At 40.0% G+C, this 18,045-nt stretch overlaps 2 long non-coding RNA genes across 3 annotated transcripts in view; one reads left to right on the plus strand and one right to left on the minus strand.

Moving 5' to 3' along the window:
- The window catches only part of LOC140513603 (uncharacterized), an 88,558-nt gene extending 78,880 nt beyond the window's left edge, over positions 1-9,678 (minus strand). For both annotated transcript variants that reach the window (XR_011970250.1, XR_011970249.1), the window contains exon 1: positions 9,529-9,678. This is a non-coding gene — a long non-coding RNA (uncharacterized lncRNA). The remainder of the gene's footprint in view (positions 1-9,528) is intronic.
- A 1,219-nt stretch (positions 9,679-10,897) lies between these two features.
- LOC140513604 (uncharacterized) lies at positions 10,898-17,642 on the plus strand. The gene is made up of 5 exons (XR_011970251.1): positions 10,898-10,984; positions 13,319-13,388; positions 15,167-15,346; positions 16,245-16,371; positions 17,149-17,642. It is a non-coding gene; the product is annotated as an uncharacterized lncRNA (long non-coding RNA).
- Positions 17,643-18,045: the final 403 nt, after the last annotated feature.

The raw sequence follows: 18,045 nt of genomic DNA on the forward strand, positions 1-18,045 counted from the left end.
TATACAGCACAACACCAAACAGGTGCTAATACAGGGTACTTATTGATGAAGACAACATCTAACGGTAAGCTATGGCATATTGAGTAGGAAAGCCCCAGATGCCCAGTGAGAAAACCTGAGTCCAAAGTCTGGCTTGGAGATTTACAAACTGTGTGACCCCATGCCAATCATTTAGCTAGACTCAGTTTGTTCTCCTGTAAAATGGGAATAATAATACTTACTTTACTTACCCCGAATTGTTTTGAGCAAAACTCTTTATATCCCTAAGGAATATTTTTTCAGGGCCAGCTCTTTAAGCAGCTTGGCATTGGATGATCTCTTCCCTCATTGGCTTTGCATCGTTGGGGAAGGTGTCTGGCCAGGGCAGAGTAAGGATAGAAAAGATCCCAGATACTAGGATGTGGTTATCTGGTGGTGAATAAGTAAGTCTCGCATCAATTCTTCTCACTGGAACATTGTGGAGACTAGTGCCTTTTTTATTTTTAAAGCAGTTTAGAAAGCTGTCTCAAGATCAGGTATCCTGTACTTCTCCAGGGCTGGGACTCCCTCTCATTTGATTGTTACCTATCAAGGCTCTCTATTTTTGTTAAATTGAGTTGAATACAACAAGGCTTCACTGATATCTTCTCATAAAACCTCCGTGAGAAAGATCCGAACCATTATTATTTTTACCTGTAATGTTGAGCCAGATCGTCCTAAACGTTGCATCGAGGGGCACCCTCCTTCCCTCATTTTAGAGAGGGAATCTGCCAGGCAGGGCTAGTAACTTGAATTTCAAGGTCCACTAAAACTATTGCTTATGTGCTTCCACCAGTATCTTTATCTTCAACACTCAGGCAGAGGACACAATTAATTTAGAACAAAGAAATTTCATGAAATGTCATGTTAAGAAAAGTAGCAGTAATACCTTTTTCCCACACACTTGGGTCATATTCTCTCACAAATAGACATACTACCTCGGGGAAGAGTGGACACACAAAGGGAACACTTACTAATTATTTTTTATGCTGCTGGCCAGGATGGGACCCCATTGAAAAACAACTAGAAACTTGCTTCTAGAAACTTGATGAGGAGCAGAGATTATCAATGGTCTGACCTCCTTAGAGACTCGGGCTCCTGGTGATGGGCAAATATGTCACCCAGTGGTCATGTCCTACTGGGCCAGTAATGATAGTCTGATCACAATAGGGTGTTATTAGTGAGAAGGGAAGAGAAGAGAAAAGGGTGATGAATTCTCTGACACAGACAGATTAAGTAGGTTTGCAACTCAGGCCACTATTAAAGGCAAGGGTTAGTAGGAATGTTGCACTGCTATAACACTAATTGCAACAGAATTTTACCTCTTATGCTCTGCTACTGTTTCCTCATCCAAAAAAATCCCATCCTAATGAACCAGATTCTTTCTGTAAATAAGTTTCAGGAGATTCTTCCTATGAGTATTTTACAAGAAAAGGTTAAGGACTTTGGAAAGCTCAAACTACACAATTCAAGATGTGGTGGAAGGAAAATTGGAGTGCAAATGTAAACAACTCTCAAGTTTTACCTTGTACCCAGAAAATTGGCAAAGAAGAAAAAAGTTGGAAATTGTGAGTATTGGAGGGAATGCAGGAAAGCAGACACTAACACACCTTTGGTGGAGTTTTGAATTGGTTTAACTATTCTGGAAAGTACTTTGGGATTATGTGACAAAAGTCACAAAACTGTCCACACTGTTTGACCACAATGAAGTAAATGTGACCAATTTATCTGTATCTATATCTATGCACACACACGTGTGTATGTATACACGTATACACACATTTATAATGTATTTCTGTCATTTATATGTGTGTATATGTACACACACATATATATGTATATCATATGTGACCCCCTTCTCCCCCTAGCTCCATTAAACACACCGTCTCTGCCAGATGTAGCCAGTTGGACATTGGCTGGGTATATGGCTTTGAAGCTTTTCAGTGCTTCCAGCTTTTGGCTTCAGCTTAAATGTTCGACTATCACCTGCCTCCCAGGTTTGTCATAAGGGTTAAAGGAGCACTTAGCCCTGGCTCATAGAAGAGACCTAATAAATGTTTGTACACCCCTATCATGTGATTTCTTCTTTGGAGGACAGTGGATAATGCAAAATGCTCTTTTAATTCAAAATCCAGAACCTTAAAAAAAATCATTCTTTGAGAACATCGATTGCCCCAGCCATGGGTAAAAAAACCCTCCCTGAGGGAAAAACCTTCTCTGCTTTTTTTCCTTAGGTCTTATTCTTTTCGGAGTCTAGGCAGTTAGAGCAGATGCCTTTCTTCTCCAAAAGTCAATTATCAGCCCTAGGTGCCAAGTTCTTTAGAACAAAAAAGAGAGACATTTCTAGTGTAGCCAGTGACCTTAGGCTCAGGTCTATGTATTTTGGAACTAAACTTCCTGTCACAGTTTTGGATCTTTGATTTATGACCGTGCTTCCTGATTTTAATCTTGGAAGGCTGGACTATATCTGGCTGTTATCTGATCAGTCCAATAAATACCAAAAAGCTTTGGGGTCATCTAATTTTTTTTTCAACCCCTAGCCCCTTCTGTTCTTTCATGTAGATGAGATGTGAAGGTGGTAGGAAGGCCCAAAGATAAAGGTAAACCGGAGAGTCAAGGTTATTGTCTCTTCTACTGGACTGGCCTCATTCCTGGCCTTTCATATGTAGATATGGCCAGGATAGCCTTCTAAGGCCTTGCCAGCTGCAATTATTTTCCACACTGTGGGTTAACTCTTTCAAGCATAACTCACTAGTGTACCATTTAGTAAATTACAATGTTCAGAATCCAGCAAGCTAACTTCACAGGCTGAAAGAGCTTTTTGTGGAATAAGGAACCAAAGGGATCAGCTAATTCAGTACATTCATTTTGCAAATGGAAAAACTGTTACAAGAGAAGTGAAATGACCCACTTAATGTCACATAGCCCAAGCCAGAACCCAGATCTCCTGTCAGTCCAATATTCTTTCTTTCTTTAAAAAGAAAATTATTGATGGCTTTTGTTTGTATCACATTGATTTTCCCACATTCTCTCTTCTCCATTGAATCCTTTCTTGTAACAACAACAACAGCAAAAGTTAAGCAAAACTGACCTACAAAGGGTCCATAACTAATAACATATGCGACAATCTCTACCCTTCGTCCCCCAGCTCTTTACTACAAGGAGGAAAATTAGTTTCATTGTTTGTTACCAAGAATCAAGATTGATTGAAGTGTTTAGCATTGAACTGTCTCTTGTGCATTCTGCTTACTTCACTTTGCCTCAGTTTATTTGAGTATCCCTATTTTTCTCTGAATTCTTCATATTTTTCTTGTAGTCAATAAGATTTCATCACATTCATGCACCACAGTTTGTCCAGCCACTCCAATCAATAAGCCCCACCTCTGTTTCTAGTTATTTGATATACAAAAAGTTGATATGAAGATATATATACATGCATACATATATATTGCACACATAAACACACACACATACACTGGCTGTTCCCTGTGTCTGGAATTCCTTCGTTCCTCACTTTTGCTTCTATATCTATATTCCTACATATATACATACACATGGATATGTCTATACATATATGGGCATATGTCTCTATGTGTATATGTATGCTGGGAATACAAGGAAATGTGAAAACAGTCCCTGCCCTTCAAGAACATGACAAAATACAAACAAGTCCTGTGGAGGGAGGGTCATATATGATGCAGATATGTGTGTATACATACACACACATATATACACACACATATAAATGAAAGAAATATAAATATATGTGTGTATATACACACACACACATATATATGTGTACATAAATATAGATACAGATAAATGGGTTATATGTGCTTCATTGTGGTCAAACAGTGTGGACAGTTTTGTGACTTTTGTAACATAATTCCAAAGTACTTTCCAGAATAGTTAGACCAATTCAAAACTCCACCAAAGGTGTGTTAGTGTCTGCTTTCCTGCATTCCCTCCAATACACACAATTTCCAACTTTTTTCTTCTTTGCCAATTTTCTGGGTACAAGGTAAAACTTGAGAGTTGTTTACATTTGCACTCCAATTTTCCTTCCACATCTTGAATTGTGTAGTTTGAGCTTTCCAAAGTCCTTAACCTTTTCCTGTAAAATAGGAAGAATCTCTTGAAATTTATTTACAGAGAGAATCTGGGATTCTTTTGGATGGGATTTTTTTGGATGAAGAAACAGTAACAGAGCATAAGAGGTAAAATTCTGTTGCAATTGTTATAGCAGTGCAACACTCCTATTTAACTCTTGTCTTTAATGGTGGCCGAAGTTGCAAACCTACTTAATCTGCCTGTGTCAGAGAATTCATCACCCTTTTCTCTTCCTGTCCCTTCTCACTAATAACACCCCATTGGGATCAGACTATCATTACTGGCCCAGTAGGACATGACCACTGGGTGACATATTTGCCCATCACCAGGAGCCTGAGTCTCTAAGGAGGTCAGACCATTGATAATCTCTGCTCCTCATCAAGTTTCTAGAAGCAAGTTTCTAGTTGTTTTTCAATGGGGTCCCATCCTGGCCAGCATCATAAAAAATAATTAGTAAGTGGTCACAAGGTTTGTTGTGTATATATAACAGCACACATGATCCATGAATGAGGGCCCATAATTAAACAGTAGGAGAAGAATGGATTGCTGGATTGTCTTTGAAAAATTATGTCATGTCTCCAAATTTTTCTTTGAAACAAAGGCTCGTTTTTTAAAAAATAATTTTTTATTCAAGAAGCTACATGCTATTTTTAGGTCGAGTCAACAAGCATGTGTTAACACCTTAATTTAGGAAGGCTAACGTCACCCACTGCTTGACTTTTGTCTTGTCACTGGACTTTGATGATTCTGGAGAAGAGAGGCTGACGACTTTGTGGAACTCTACCTCACTGAAATCCAATTCATGTAAAAGTCAAGACACTACCCTCATGATGTCATTGGTCCTCTTCTAAGATGAAGGATGAACAACACCAAATAATTATTAGTCAGGCCTTGTGCTAAGTTCAGTAGATCCAGTGCTGGTTTTAGAATCAGGAAGACTAATCTTCCTGAGTTCAAATCTGGCATCAGACGCTACTAGGTGTGTGCCTCTGGGCAAGTCTCTTAACCCTGTTTGCCTCAGTGTCCTCCTCTATAAAATGAGCTGGAGAAGGAAATGGCAAACCACTCTAGTACCTTTGCCAAGAAAACCCCAAATGCGATTATGAAGAGTCAGACATGACTGAAAATGACTCAACACACATAACTCACATGCTAAATGTACAATGGGGATACAAGGAAATGCAAAAATAGTCCCTGTCCTCCAGGAGCCTACAATAGAATGTGGATGACAACATACAAACAACTGTGTGCAAACAAGATGTACATACAGGATAAATAAGTGATAATCTCCAATGAAGATACTGACATTAAGGAGGACTGAGAAAGACTTCTTGCAAAATGTAGAGTTTCTGCTCAGACTTGAAGGAAGCCAGGGAAGTCAAGAAGCAGATGTGAGGAGAGAAAACATTCCAGGTATCAGGGAGAGCCAGTGAAAATACTCTCAGTTGGAAGGTGTGCCTAGAGAGCTGGACTCAGAGACAGGCAATTCACATCCTGCCTTGGACATAGATGTTCTGTGTAATCTTGTGCAAGCCACTTAGTCACTTGGTGCCTGAGGAAGCTTTTAAAGGATGTAAGTCCTGGAACAATCACCCATCTGTATTGCTTTGATGAAGTTCCCCTTGCTAATGAAGTAACAATAGCTAGCATGTGTATAGTACTAACAAAACATTTTACATACAGTTATCCTTTCCACATAGAGGATGGGGGTGGGGATTAGGAGCATGGCACCTGTGATCTGGAAAATCCATTTAAAATTTTTTGGACCTCCTTTTGTACCAGGAAAGAAGTCTGAATTTTTTTCTTTTTCTTTTTATGGGGTGTTTACAGTACCTTATTGTAAAATTTGGGTTAAGTGTCATCTGTGGCTTCCGCAAAACTCCCTCCAAATTCCCATTTAATTTCTTACACTGATCCACAATATGTAGAAATCGATCCACAATATGTCACAACTGTGGTGGGGAAAGTTGCAATGTGGAAAGCTGTGATGTGGAAGGGATAATTTCATCTGATATGGAAGAAAACCCTATGAGGGAGGAACTACTATTATTCCCATTTTATGGATGAATGAGGTGACCCTGGGAGAGATTAAATGATTTAGCCAGGATCACTGTTAAGTACCTGAGGCAGAATTTGAACTCAGGTCTTATGAATTTTTTTTTTTTTTAGAGAGTAAACCATTTATCCAAGCAAAGGGGACTTTGAGAACTTACAGATTTAAATATAACAAAAAATACACAAGAATGAATGGTCTTACCCATTCTAAGACCAGCACTCCATCCATAGTGATACCCAATTCTCTACCACAGTTAGGTCTGGGCCACAATTTTTCTGTGGATGTAAATCATAGGTAATACACCAGACTCTGAAGTTACAGCTCACCCAAACTGTGATGGAAAGGAGCAATGTTTTGCTGTGATGCACGCAAGGCTGTAACACACCATAAATGAACCCACATCTTCCCTTAGTATCTCTGCAGTGTTAAGAGATTTGGGGAAGATCATGACATGCTAGGTCAATCTCTTGTGGAAGACTTCTGGATGGACATGGCAGAACATCACCCAGGATTAGAAGGAATGGAAGCCTGGTGATTCTCATAATTTGAAAAGAGGGCATCCAGATAGATGAGGTCACAAGTCTATCTTGAAGTACTGAGGTATCCACATGTAAGTCACCCAGGCAAGGTCCTAGAGGGGAAACTGGGGCAGTTAATGCCCAACTGTCAGTAGTAGGCAGGTTGTGGATCCAAGAGGAAGACCCAGAACTGGAGAAAGCCAAAGGATTATCAGGGAATGGGGCCAAAGCAAGGCCATGATGCAGAACCAGGGAGCAGTATATACAAGAAGACTAATGATCTAGGCAACTAGAAAGTTAGCAACTAGATAGACTTGTATCAAAGAGGACACAAATGCCAAAGGGAAGAACCTAGTTGGGTGGTCAATAGTTGAGGCAAAAAGTAACCGAAATGGAATTGCTGTGTGAACTGATGGGTGGCAGGATTTCTCATCTTCTCTTAAGAGTGGGACAGCTAAGTGGCATGGTGGATATGTGCCAAGTCTAGAGTCAGGAAGACTCATCTTCAGGAGTTCAAATCTGGCCTTGGACATTTACTAGTTATGTGACCCTGGGCAAGCCACATAACCCTGTTTATCTCAGTTTCCTCATCTGTAAAAATGATCTGGAAAAGGAAATAGCAAACCATATCAGTATTTTTTTTACTAACAAAAATCTCTAAATGGGGTCATGAAGATTTGGATATGACTAACAACTACTCTCAAAAAGCTACAGTTTTGATGAGGATCTAAGACATAGACACATTAAATATAGATGGATCATGGGCCTGAGTGGGCTGCAACATTTTATGAAGGATTTCATATAAAAGTTATTTAAGGGATATCATCAGAAAGATCATAGGATGACAGAAATAAAGCTGCAAAGAACTTTGGAATCAATCTAATCCAACTCCTTAATTTTACAGATGAGGAAACTGAGTCCCAATAAGGTAAAATCATACCATGTTAGAGGTAGAATTTGAACACAGGTCTCTTGACTCCAGGGCCAATGCCCTTCTCTACTGTACCATATTGTTTCCTATGAATGAGTGGAAAAGGTGTGCTGGTTATGTTGTAAGAAAAAGGGATAACTGAGGGACAGCCCACAGAAACCAGTGGTATTTCTGCAAGGATAAAAAATCCAGAAGAAATCATATAAAGGAATATAAAATGATGTCATGGAAAGAGTGCTAGATTTGGCATCTGGTTTTAAATCCCAGACCTGTACTTACTACCATTTGCAATCTTGGACACCTCCCTAGAACCTCAGTTTGCTCATCTATAAAATGAGAGAGTCAGTCAGACTGGCTGACCTCTAAGGTCCCTTCCAGTTGAAAAATTATGATACTAAATGTCAAAATAAGTGGTTAAATATAGTATGTTTGGAAAAGGAGGGTAGAAAAAAGGGGGAGTCTTTTCTCTCTAGGCTGGAGTGATTGGGGGAAGCTTTCCGGAACTGAATGAAAACTCCAGGAGCCCTTCAAGGTAATTTTGACACTTATGTTTGCGAGGCATTGATAGACAGAGGACTGTAGAGACCTAGACCTGGAAACACCAGAAAGTGGGAAGTGTGGTTAGTGTATATGTGCCTAGAGCTCAGCACAGCAAAGCTCCCAGCAAAGCCTTTGACTCTAATGGTTTCGGGCTTTGTTTTCCCAGGCCGGGGCAATCATTTATTAATCTCGTTTCACCAGCAGCCTCCACAGCTGCAGTCGTAACTCACAGCTTCCTATAAGGAAGCAGGTGTTGGCAGTCTCGAGTGCCTGATGCCCAGGAACAAGCCTTCCCGATCCAGTGGTAGCTTGGAGTTAAGTAATCCGAGCGATCCAGGTCATTCTCAAATTTGCTAGGGAAGTGTGCGAGCTCTCCCACGAGATTAGTACTAGCCAGTCACCTTTCCATGTCTCAGAACCCCTGGCTGTCATCCCTTCTCCTTTCTCACCTGTCTGGTCTTGTGGCTAGAAGGAACTTGATTTACTTTTGTTTCTAAAATAAGGCGATTTCAGGGGCCACACATTTTTTTCAAGGACATCCCAGGTATGTTGCCCAGAAGGATTAACTCCGCACCTTTCTGCCAATACTAAGGTGCCATTTCACTGACACCTTAATTCCTCAACCTCCTTCAGCAAAGGAAGCTTTTTTCACTCAGTATTTAACTATGCCTGATCATTAAAGATAGGAACAGGCTGAAAAATTGGAGGAAAGAAAGAGGTAGTTGAAACTATTTTCCCAACCTTTATAAATATGCTTATTAGCTAACTAAAGTGGCCTTCATGCAGTTCCTCGGATGGAATATTCCCTTCCCCATCTAGATGCCTTTGCCCATGTCTGGAATGCCCTTCTTCTTTACTTCTACATTTTACAGTCTCCAGTTTCCTTCAAAGTGTAGTTCCAGCAATTTTTCATTAAGCCTTTTCTAATACCCCAGCTACTGGGTCCCACCCTAGTATTTATTTTGCATATATGTATACGAAGTACATATTTATATACATGTATGGGTACTGTACAATACAGGTATATGGGTGTGTGCACACATAGGAACAGTTTGTATGTGCACATATATGTGTACTCACATATAAACGTATATCATGTACACATGTGGATATGAACACAATAATATGTCTGTGGATGTGTACATCTGTGTGCACATATATGTACATTGTACATTCATATGGTCTCCTCCCATAGACTGTAAGCTCCTTGAAGACAGGAACAGTCTCACTTTTGTCTTTGTAGCCCCATTATGTATCAAAATACCCAGCATATAGTAGGTGTTTAATAAATGTTTCTTCATTCCCTGATGGATGGATTGGTTGTCCCATCAAATGGGATCTTCTGTGTTCCCTACCTTCTTCCATTTCTGTTTTTCCTCCTTTTCCTCTCTGCTTTCTTCTTTTTTCCCAAGATAGGATTCAGCAAAGGGTTTCCCTTCTGGGCTCCCCTCTGGCCTGTGCTTCTCCGAAGGCCTCTTTCTCATCTGCCTGAATGTTATGTTGTTGTTTTCTCCCCGTCGCTATGGGCAGAGATTAAAGACACTGAGCCAGGGATTGAGGGCGGGCAGAAGGAGAGAGAGGAGGAGGGAAGAGCCAGAGGGAAGGGGAAGGAAACGACTAGAGAAGCAGACTGAGAATGGTAAAGAAAAATTGATTTTTTCTTTAAGAATACACGGACAGAATTGGGTTTTCTGCTTCACCCTTCAAAGATAATTCTCTTAAAGCTCAGCCCACAGCCAAGGAAACGAACTTTCATTTTTATGGCAACATATAGTCAATCACTAGCCTCCAAGCTGAATGTAGAAGGCTCTCGATAATTCACATTGTGTGGGGCAACATAGCTATAAAGAAGTGACTTTGTGATCTAGTGGGAAAAGAGTTGAGATTTAAGGGCTTTCGATTCTGTTCCTGATTCCATCTGTGACTCTTAAATTTCTTCCTCTTCTGTGCCTCAGTTTTTCTCTCTGTAATAGGTTACTAGTCTACCTTTGCTAAAACGCTTCATGGTTAGGATGAATCTGAGTGTTGGCAAACCCTGAGAATCATACTTAGAAGATGTAAAATATAATAATGCTTAATAATGTGGAAATAAAAAATATAATTACAAAATATAGCACCAAAAACAACATATGGTTCAAAGGAAAGCTCGTTGACTTTGGAGTCAGAAGACCTGAGTTCAAATCCTGTGTTTGATACTTACTGCCTGTTGGACTTTAGGTAAATCGCTCTTCCCTCAGCCTTACTGTTCTCATCTATAAAATGAGAGGAGTGGACAAAAGGATCTTTTTTAGCTTTTAAAAAAAAAACCTTTTAGTTTTTTTAAAAGCTTCAGAGCTTTTACCTCTGAAGATATAATCTCAAGATTTGAAAGCTACCAGAAGTACAAAAAAGCTCTGTTTTTATCCAAGATTTTTTTTAAAATTGCATTTAACCATGACTCTGGGATTTTAGAATCAAGATATTGCAGGGAATAATCTAACAATCCAAACAGAACATTTGAACCTATTTTCAATTTGAACACTACTCATGAATATATTTTGATTGAATAGAAGATCTCTTCTAGATTTAAATGTATGATCCTAATGAAATTCGGGGGGAAAGTGGAGAGAGATAAGTGCAGAAATAGAAATAGAGACAAAGACAGAAAAAAGGAGAAAAGGAGGGAGGGAGAAAGAAAGAGAGCTTGAGGGGACAGAAGGACAAAGGGAATGGTTTTTTGCTTTATTTTTTAGGAAAAGAAGGCTCAAGCAGAAGAGAAAGAAAAAGTGGACAGTGAGATATTGATGTTGTCAACACAAATAAGAAAAGGAGGTAATTGATGGAGGAAGCCCAGAGAAATTGTGTTGAAATTTAAAAAGAAACTTATTTTTAATTTATGGGACAAAACAAGCTTTTCCATAACATGGTATAATAAAAAAAAGACTGCACATGAAACTGCAAATTCATTGTGCACAACTTGCTGTTCCATATAAATATATAATAAAGTTATTGGGTAAATTTCTTTTTTTCTTCCCTCCCCTCCCCAATGGCTAACATATTTGTGTGTGTGTGTGTGTGTGTGTGTGTGTGTATGTAAAATCATGCTATACCTACTTCTATTTATCAGTTCTTTCTCTAGATGCAGATAACATCTTCCTTCATATGTCCTATATAGTTAATCTGGCCATTTATTATAGTCAAAATTACTTATTTGCTTAAAGTCATTCTTAAAACATTATTGCTGTTAACTGTATACAATATTCTCTTGGTCCTGCTCATTTTACTCATTATTATTTCATACAAGTCTTCCCATGTTTTTCTAAGATCATGGAGTTCATCATTTCTTATAGCACAGTACTATCTTATCACGATCATAATACCACAATATTGTGTTTGGTTCTGAGTGCTGCATTTTAGAAAGGACATTGACAAGCTAGCAACATCCAGAGCACAGTAGTCAGGATGAAAAGGTGAACTGATGCCATATCATTTGAGGATTGGCTGAAGGAACTAAGGATGTTTACTCTAGAGAAGAGTAGATTTCTTGGTGAGAGGCCTGGGGGAGTATTCAGAAATATTAAAATAACTGAAAGGTTGTCATGTGGAAAAGATATTAAACTTGACCAGTGGGTGGGCATTTCAGGAAGATGGATTTCAGTTCAGCATAAAGAAAAACTTCCTTGTAATTAGAGGCTACAGACAAATAGAATAGGCTGTTATAAGGGGTTGTGAGTTCCCAGTTACTTCAAGTGTTTAAGTATAATGAAGTCCTTATTATATTTATGTAGCACCAAAATCTGTCCTTAGAATCATAGATTGTACAAATTTTGAGTTAGATAAGACATCAGAGTGCTCCATCTAATGTATCTAAATCATGAATCTTGTCTAGGACATCTCTGCTTAACTGTGTCCTTCAAAGTTGTAAATGGATCCTTCTTTCTTTTCCTTATCCTACTCCCCTAATAACAGAATACAAAGAACAAGCAGATTCTGCTGCTAAGACTAAAGTGAATCTGTGGATACAGTTAGCATGTATAGCCTATTATTTCTCAATTCTCTGTAACCAGCTCTTTTTGCTTTAAAATGAGGGGTTTGAGGAATAGACTCTATGACCTCTAAGGTCCCATCTACCTCTAAAACTATAATCTATGTTGTACTAGAACGGGTTTGATTGAAAAGAAACTGGTGCCCACTGTTGGGCAAATATTTCAAGAAGATCAAAGTCAGAAAAGAAGGGAAGGGGAGTGGGGAAAAGGAGAAGGAAAAAGAAGGGAAGAGAAAGGAGGAAAGACAAAGATTTATATAGTGTCTACTATATGTCAGCGTTAAGTGCTTTAAAAAACAAATATAATCTCACTTGATTCTCACAGACACCAAAATATTCATGGTAGCACTTTCTGTGACAGTAAAGTGGAACTAAAATAGATGCCCATTAATTGGGGATCTGAATCTTCTGCCAAAGGTGAACTACAGCAAAACTCTGGCACATGACTGTAATGGGATATTACTGTATCATAAGAAATAGTGAATATGAAGAAATTGGACAGGCATGAGAAGACTTGTATGAACTGATGCAGGGTGAAGTAAGCAGAAGCCATAAAACAACATACTCATTGACTATAGCAATATAAATGGAAAGAACCAAAATCCCCAAGTTAACACTCTATAATTATGACAACCCAGTTAATGTTCAGAGAAGAGATGAGAAAATGTACCCCATTCTTGGCTTTGCAAAGATGAGGGAGACAGACACAGAATATGAGAGAGAGAGAAAGAGAGAGAGAGAGAGAGAGAGAGAGAGAGAGAAGGAGGGAGGGAGGGAGAGAGACAAAGACAGAGAAACAGAGAGGAGAGCTTGAGAAGAGAGCAGAATGAAGGGAAAATTTTTTTGTTTTGATTTTTAGGGTGTTGTTGAATTGTTTCAGCTGTGTCTGACCCTTTGTGATTCCATTTGGGGTTTTCTTGGCAAAGGTTCTGGAGTGGTTTACTATTTCCTTCTCATTTTTCAGACAAAGAAACTGAGGGAAACAGGGTTCAATGACTTGCCCAGGGTCACACAGCTAGTGTTTGAGGCCAGATTTAAATTCAAGATGATGAGTCTTTCTGACCCCAGGCCCAACACTCTATCCACCCTTGAGTTTTTGTTTGTTTTTGTTTTTTTTACAGTAGGGAAGGCTTAAGCCCAAGAGAAAGAATAAGTGGAGAGTGAGATATTAATGTTGAAGACACAAATAAGGTATGGAACTTCACATATATTATCAGACTCTGTTAATGTGCCAGTTAATTTTTTTCAGACTTTTTTTTAGGTTTTTTTTATTCTTTATTAGAAGCTGTAGAACTTCCCACTAGGGAAATGAGAATCTATGACTTACTCTCAGTTTCCTAAACAATATTAGGTATCTACCTCCAGGATGGGGAAATGTCTCAAGTTCATGCCATATGAAAATTAGCTAAAGGAACTCTGGATGGTTCTCCTAGAGAATTGTGGGTGTGAGGAAGGGGAGATATGCTAGTTGTCTTCAGGTACTTGAAAAGTTGTCATGCAATAGAGGCATTGACTTTGTTTTGTTAGATCCTTAGAGGGCAGAAGCAAAAGCAGTGGTATAAATTGCAAACAGAAAAATTTTAAATTTAGGATTGATGTCAGCAAAGAAAAAACTTCCTTTACATAATGATTTTGGTGTCAATTTCAGTTGTGTCCAACTCTTTGTGACCCCATTTAGGTTTTTCTTGGCAAAGATAGTAGAGTGGTTTGCCATTTTCTTCTCTAGCCCCTTTTATAGATGAGGAAACTGAGGCAAACAGGGTTCAGTGACTTGCCTAAGGTCACACAGCTAGTAAGTGAGGCTGGTTTTGAACTCAGGAAGATGAGTCATTCTGACTCCAGATCCAGCACTCTATCCACTGCACCACTTAGCTGCCCCTAGAGTAGTTCAAAAGTGAAATAGAGGAATGAACATCCTTGGTAGTAGTGGGCTCCCCTTCACTGGATATTTTTAAGCAAAGGCTAAATGAATACTAATCAGGTAGAGTATAGTAGGTATTTTTTTTTCCAGGTTGGACTAGATGATTGCTGTGGTACCTTTCAATAGAAATTCTTTGCTTCTATGTTCTGAGTGCTAGAAGCCTTGAATTGTGTTGTCTGGTAGTATCAGATTCAGAAATGGGGATCACTAATCTCTCTATAGGGGCAGATAGGTGGCACAGTGGATAGATTTCTAGGTCTGGAGTCAGGAAGACTCATCTTCCTGAGTTCAAATGTGACCTCAGACACAGTAGCTGTGTGATCCTGGGCATCACTTAATGCTGTTTGCCCCAGTTCCTCATCTGTCGAATGAGCTGAAGAAGGAAATGGCAAACTACTTCAATATCTTTGCCAAGAAAACCCCAAATAGGGTCATGAAGAATCAGACACAACTCAAATGACTGAACAACAACCCCTATATAAGTATACTTGCTGGCCATATGTTGATCTAGCTTTAAAATGTAATATTATCTATATTTTAATTTATTTTGTTAAATATTTCCCAATTGCATTTTATCCTGGGTTAGGCTGCAAGCCTAAGTATTGTAAGCCTCATGGCAGCATGTATGACACCCTTCTTGTAGACCACTGGGATTCCTGATCTCTTATCTCACAGCCCCTGTGGATTATGCCGTGGTCCCTAAAAAACTTGTCTGGGCTGGGATTTCTCGTGGATCCAACAACCATGTGCAATAAACCTGGAATGAAGATCAGATTTCCCCAAAGCCTTGCCCATCCCAACCTCTTTCATTTTAAGGTCAGGGAATTTTAGGAGGGGATGGAGGGAGATGTGCTGCTACTTTTTTCCCAATCCCACCCACTCTGGAAGGGAAACAGAGCATCCAGAGTGAGTAGGAAGATAAAAGGATGTTTACAAAAATGAGCAGAATGCTACCCAGGCGAGCGCACAGTAGCTTAGAAGCATCTGCGCCATCTTCAAGCCCAGGACAGACTTGCTGTGATTGTCTAAAGCTGTTTCTATTATCAAGTTAAAAACAAAACCAGAGCCCCTTCCTGGGTAATGGGAGCCCATGGGGCTCATGCGGCAGGCAGCAACATCAAGAAGACAGATCTCATGTAAGCTACACAGAGAATGAATGGGAGGACAGCTTCAAAGAATCCAGACAAATCCAAGAAGAAAAACCCCAACCAACAGCCAATGTCAGCAGGTAAGTTGTGTATGTACCTGTGGAGATGTGACTTTTTCTGTGTTGGTGCCTCAGGCAAAGGTACAGAGTGTACTTGGCTTGAGCCCTTCCGATAAGGAATTCACACGTTCCCTGGAGGGGAAGGACAGTAGGAGGGAATATATGGAGAATTATCAGAGCCTGCAGCGTAGCTCACAGGCTGTGGGCATCTTGATCTCTCCCCAGATGGGACAATATCTAGCTTCCAAATTAGTGCATTAAGCCACTTTGCCCAAGGGCATGTTTTATGTGCCATATCTACTAGTCTCCAGTACAAAGCTGTTTGATTGTGGTAGCAAGTAAGAGAGTCTCTGTCTTTAAAGGAGTTTATATCCTAATGGGGCAGATAACACTGAAAGGGGAGTTGGAGGGAGGGTGATGGTGAGGGTGGGGTAATATGGGGGCAATACACTGGAATTTCATTGAAATGCTGCCCTTGAGGCCTGTGGTGAAGGCCCAGGTTACAGCTGAGCTATCAATCAATTGACAAACATTTAAAGATATGCTGTGTGCCCACATTGTGTTAGAAATAACAATAATAATAACAGTAGGTCAATCATGTCCAACTCTCTGTGACTCCATCTGGGGTTTTCTTGGCAAAGATTCAAGAATGGGTTTGCCATTGCCTTCTCTAGCTCATTTTACAGATGAGGAAAATGAGGCAAACAGGGTTAAGTGACTTGCCCAGGGTCACCCAGCTACTAAAAGTCTGAGGCCAGATTTGAATTCAGGAAAATCAGTCTTCCTGACTCTAGATCTGGCATTCTATTCACTGTGCCACCTAACTGCCCTAAGCCCAAATTTGCAAGATACTTTACGAATATTATTTCATTCCTCACAACTCTTGCAGATAGATACTATTATAATTCTCATTTTACAGATGAAGAAACTGAGACAATTAGAGATGAAGTGACTTGCCCACTGGAGGGTGGACTTGAACGCAGATCTTTCTGACTCTACTTTATCCACTGTGACACATAGCTGAAACAATCTCAGCTGCTCTCAAGGTGAGCTTTTGCCTTATTTTGTTGGTGGTCAGAGCTCTAAGCCGCTTTTCTCCTGTCTCCTGTTGGCCTTGCTTTTGGTTTTTCCTTAGGATGGCTTTACTTTCTGACCACCTTCATCCCTGGGTCACCTGGCTCTGGTAAAGAATCTTTAGTCTTACCTTTCTAGGTCTCAGGCCTCTATGACACTTTCTGCTTTCTCCTTTTGGGTATTTCCTTCCCCTCCCTGTTTCTCTGATCATAGAATAACTCTTTATATGTTATCTTTCCTCATTATAATGTAATCTCATTAAGAGCCAGGACTGCTTATTTGCTTTTATTAGTATCCCTATTCCTTAGCACAGTGTTTGACACATAATAAGTACTTAAGAAATATTTTTCCTTCCTTCCTCCTTCCCTCTCTCCCTCCCTTCCTCCCTTCCTTCCTTCTATCCTTCCTTCCTTCCTTCCTTCCTTCCTTCCTTCCTTCCTTCCTTCCTTCCTTCCTTCCTTCCTTCCTTCCTTCCTTCCTTCTTTCCTTCCTTCCTTCCTCTCTCCCTTCCTTACTTTTCTATCTATCTATCTATCTATCTATCTATCTATCTATCTATCTATCTATCTATCTATCTATCTGTCTGTCTATCTATCTGTCTATCTATCTATCTATCTATCTGTCTGTCTGTCTGTCTGTACGTAAGTTTCAGTAATCATAACTGTAACTTCCATATGGTATTGCCAGTAATAAATTCCTATGGACACGGTCTCAGGTGGTATTGACTTATATTGACTTCTATATTCTAGCAGGCAGTGCTATTCCAAATCATAGAATTATACATCATGAAGTCCTGGGTAAGAAAATGAAGATCTTGGGATCACAGGTGGCATTTTCACCATCTCTGAAGATTGAAGGTAGGCACTTTTAAAGGAAAAAGTGCATTCAAGAAGAGAGTAACTGATTAAGAAGATAGTGTCTCTTGCATGTGCAATACTCTTGTTCTCTTTTATAACATAGGAAATGCTCGTTTTATTTGGTGTTTTTAAGTTCAATTTTTTTGAAAGAAAAACAAAGAAAGGGAGTGGAGCCAAGATGGAGGAGTAGAAAGATGCACATACTGTAGCTCTTCTCTCACAGCCCATAAAATACCTGTAAAGAAAGACTCAACAAATTCTAGAGCAGCAGAAGCCACAGAACAACAGAGTGGAGATTTCCAGCTCAGCTCAGGGTGATCTAGAAGGCAGTCTGGAAAGGTCTGTTGCACCAGATGCGGAGTGGAACCCAGCCCAGCCTTGGCCCTGCAGCACCGGGAGGAGCAGGGCTGGTGCAGGCTTTGGAGATTCTCAGCAGCAGCAGTGGTTCACAGATCCCTTGACCCTTCAACCAGAGTGAGAAGGAAGCAGAGTTCTCCCCTAACCCTGACCCCAGGTGGTGGTGGGCAGCAGCAGGCAGCGGGTGCTGTAGTGGCCATTGGAGCAGCCAGGGTCCATTGTTAGAGTGGCTCAGTTTAAAGCCCCTGGGGGAATTGAGCAGCTGATCTGAACCTCAGCCCTGAGCATGGTCCTGGGGCATGTCTGAGCTGGAGGCCCCTGAGGAGTAAACTCCTCTCCTTTGATTGTGCCACCTTGGAGGAACTGAGATCTTACAGATCCCCAGAGTATACCCTACTCTTGACAAAGGACCCAAAAGTCAAGTAACTGGTT

The sequence above is a fragment of the Notamacropus eugenii genome, chromosome 7 (genome assembly GCF_028372415.1).
Source record: "Notamacropus eugenii isolate mMacEug1 chromosome 7, mMacEug1.pri_v2, whole genome shotgun sequence".
Taxonomy (NCBI): domain Eukaryota; kingdom Metazoa; phylum Chordata; class Mammalia; order Diprotodontia; family Macropodidae; genus Notamacropus; species Notamacropus eugenii.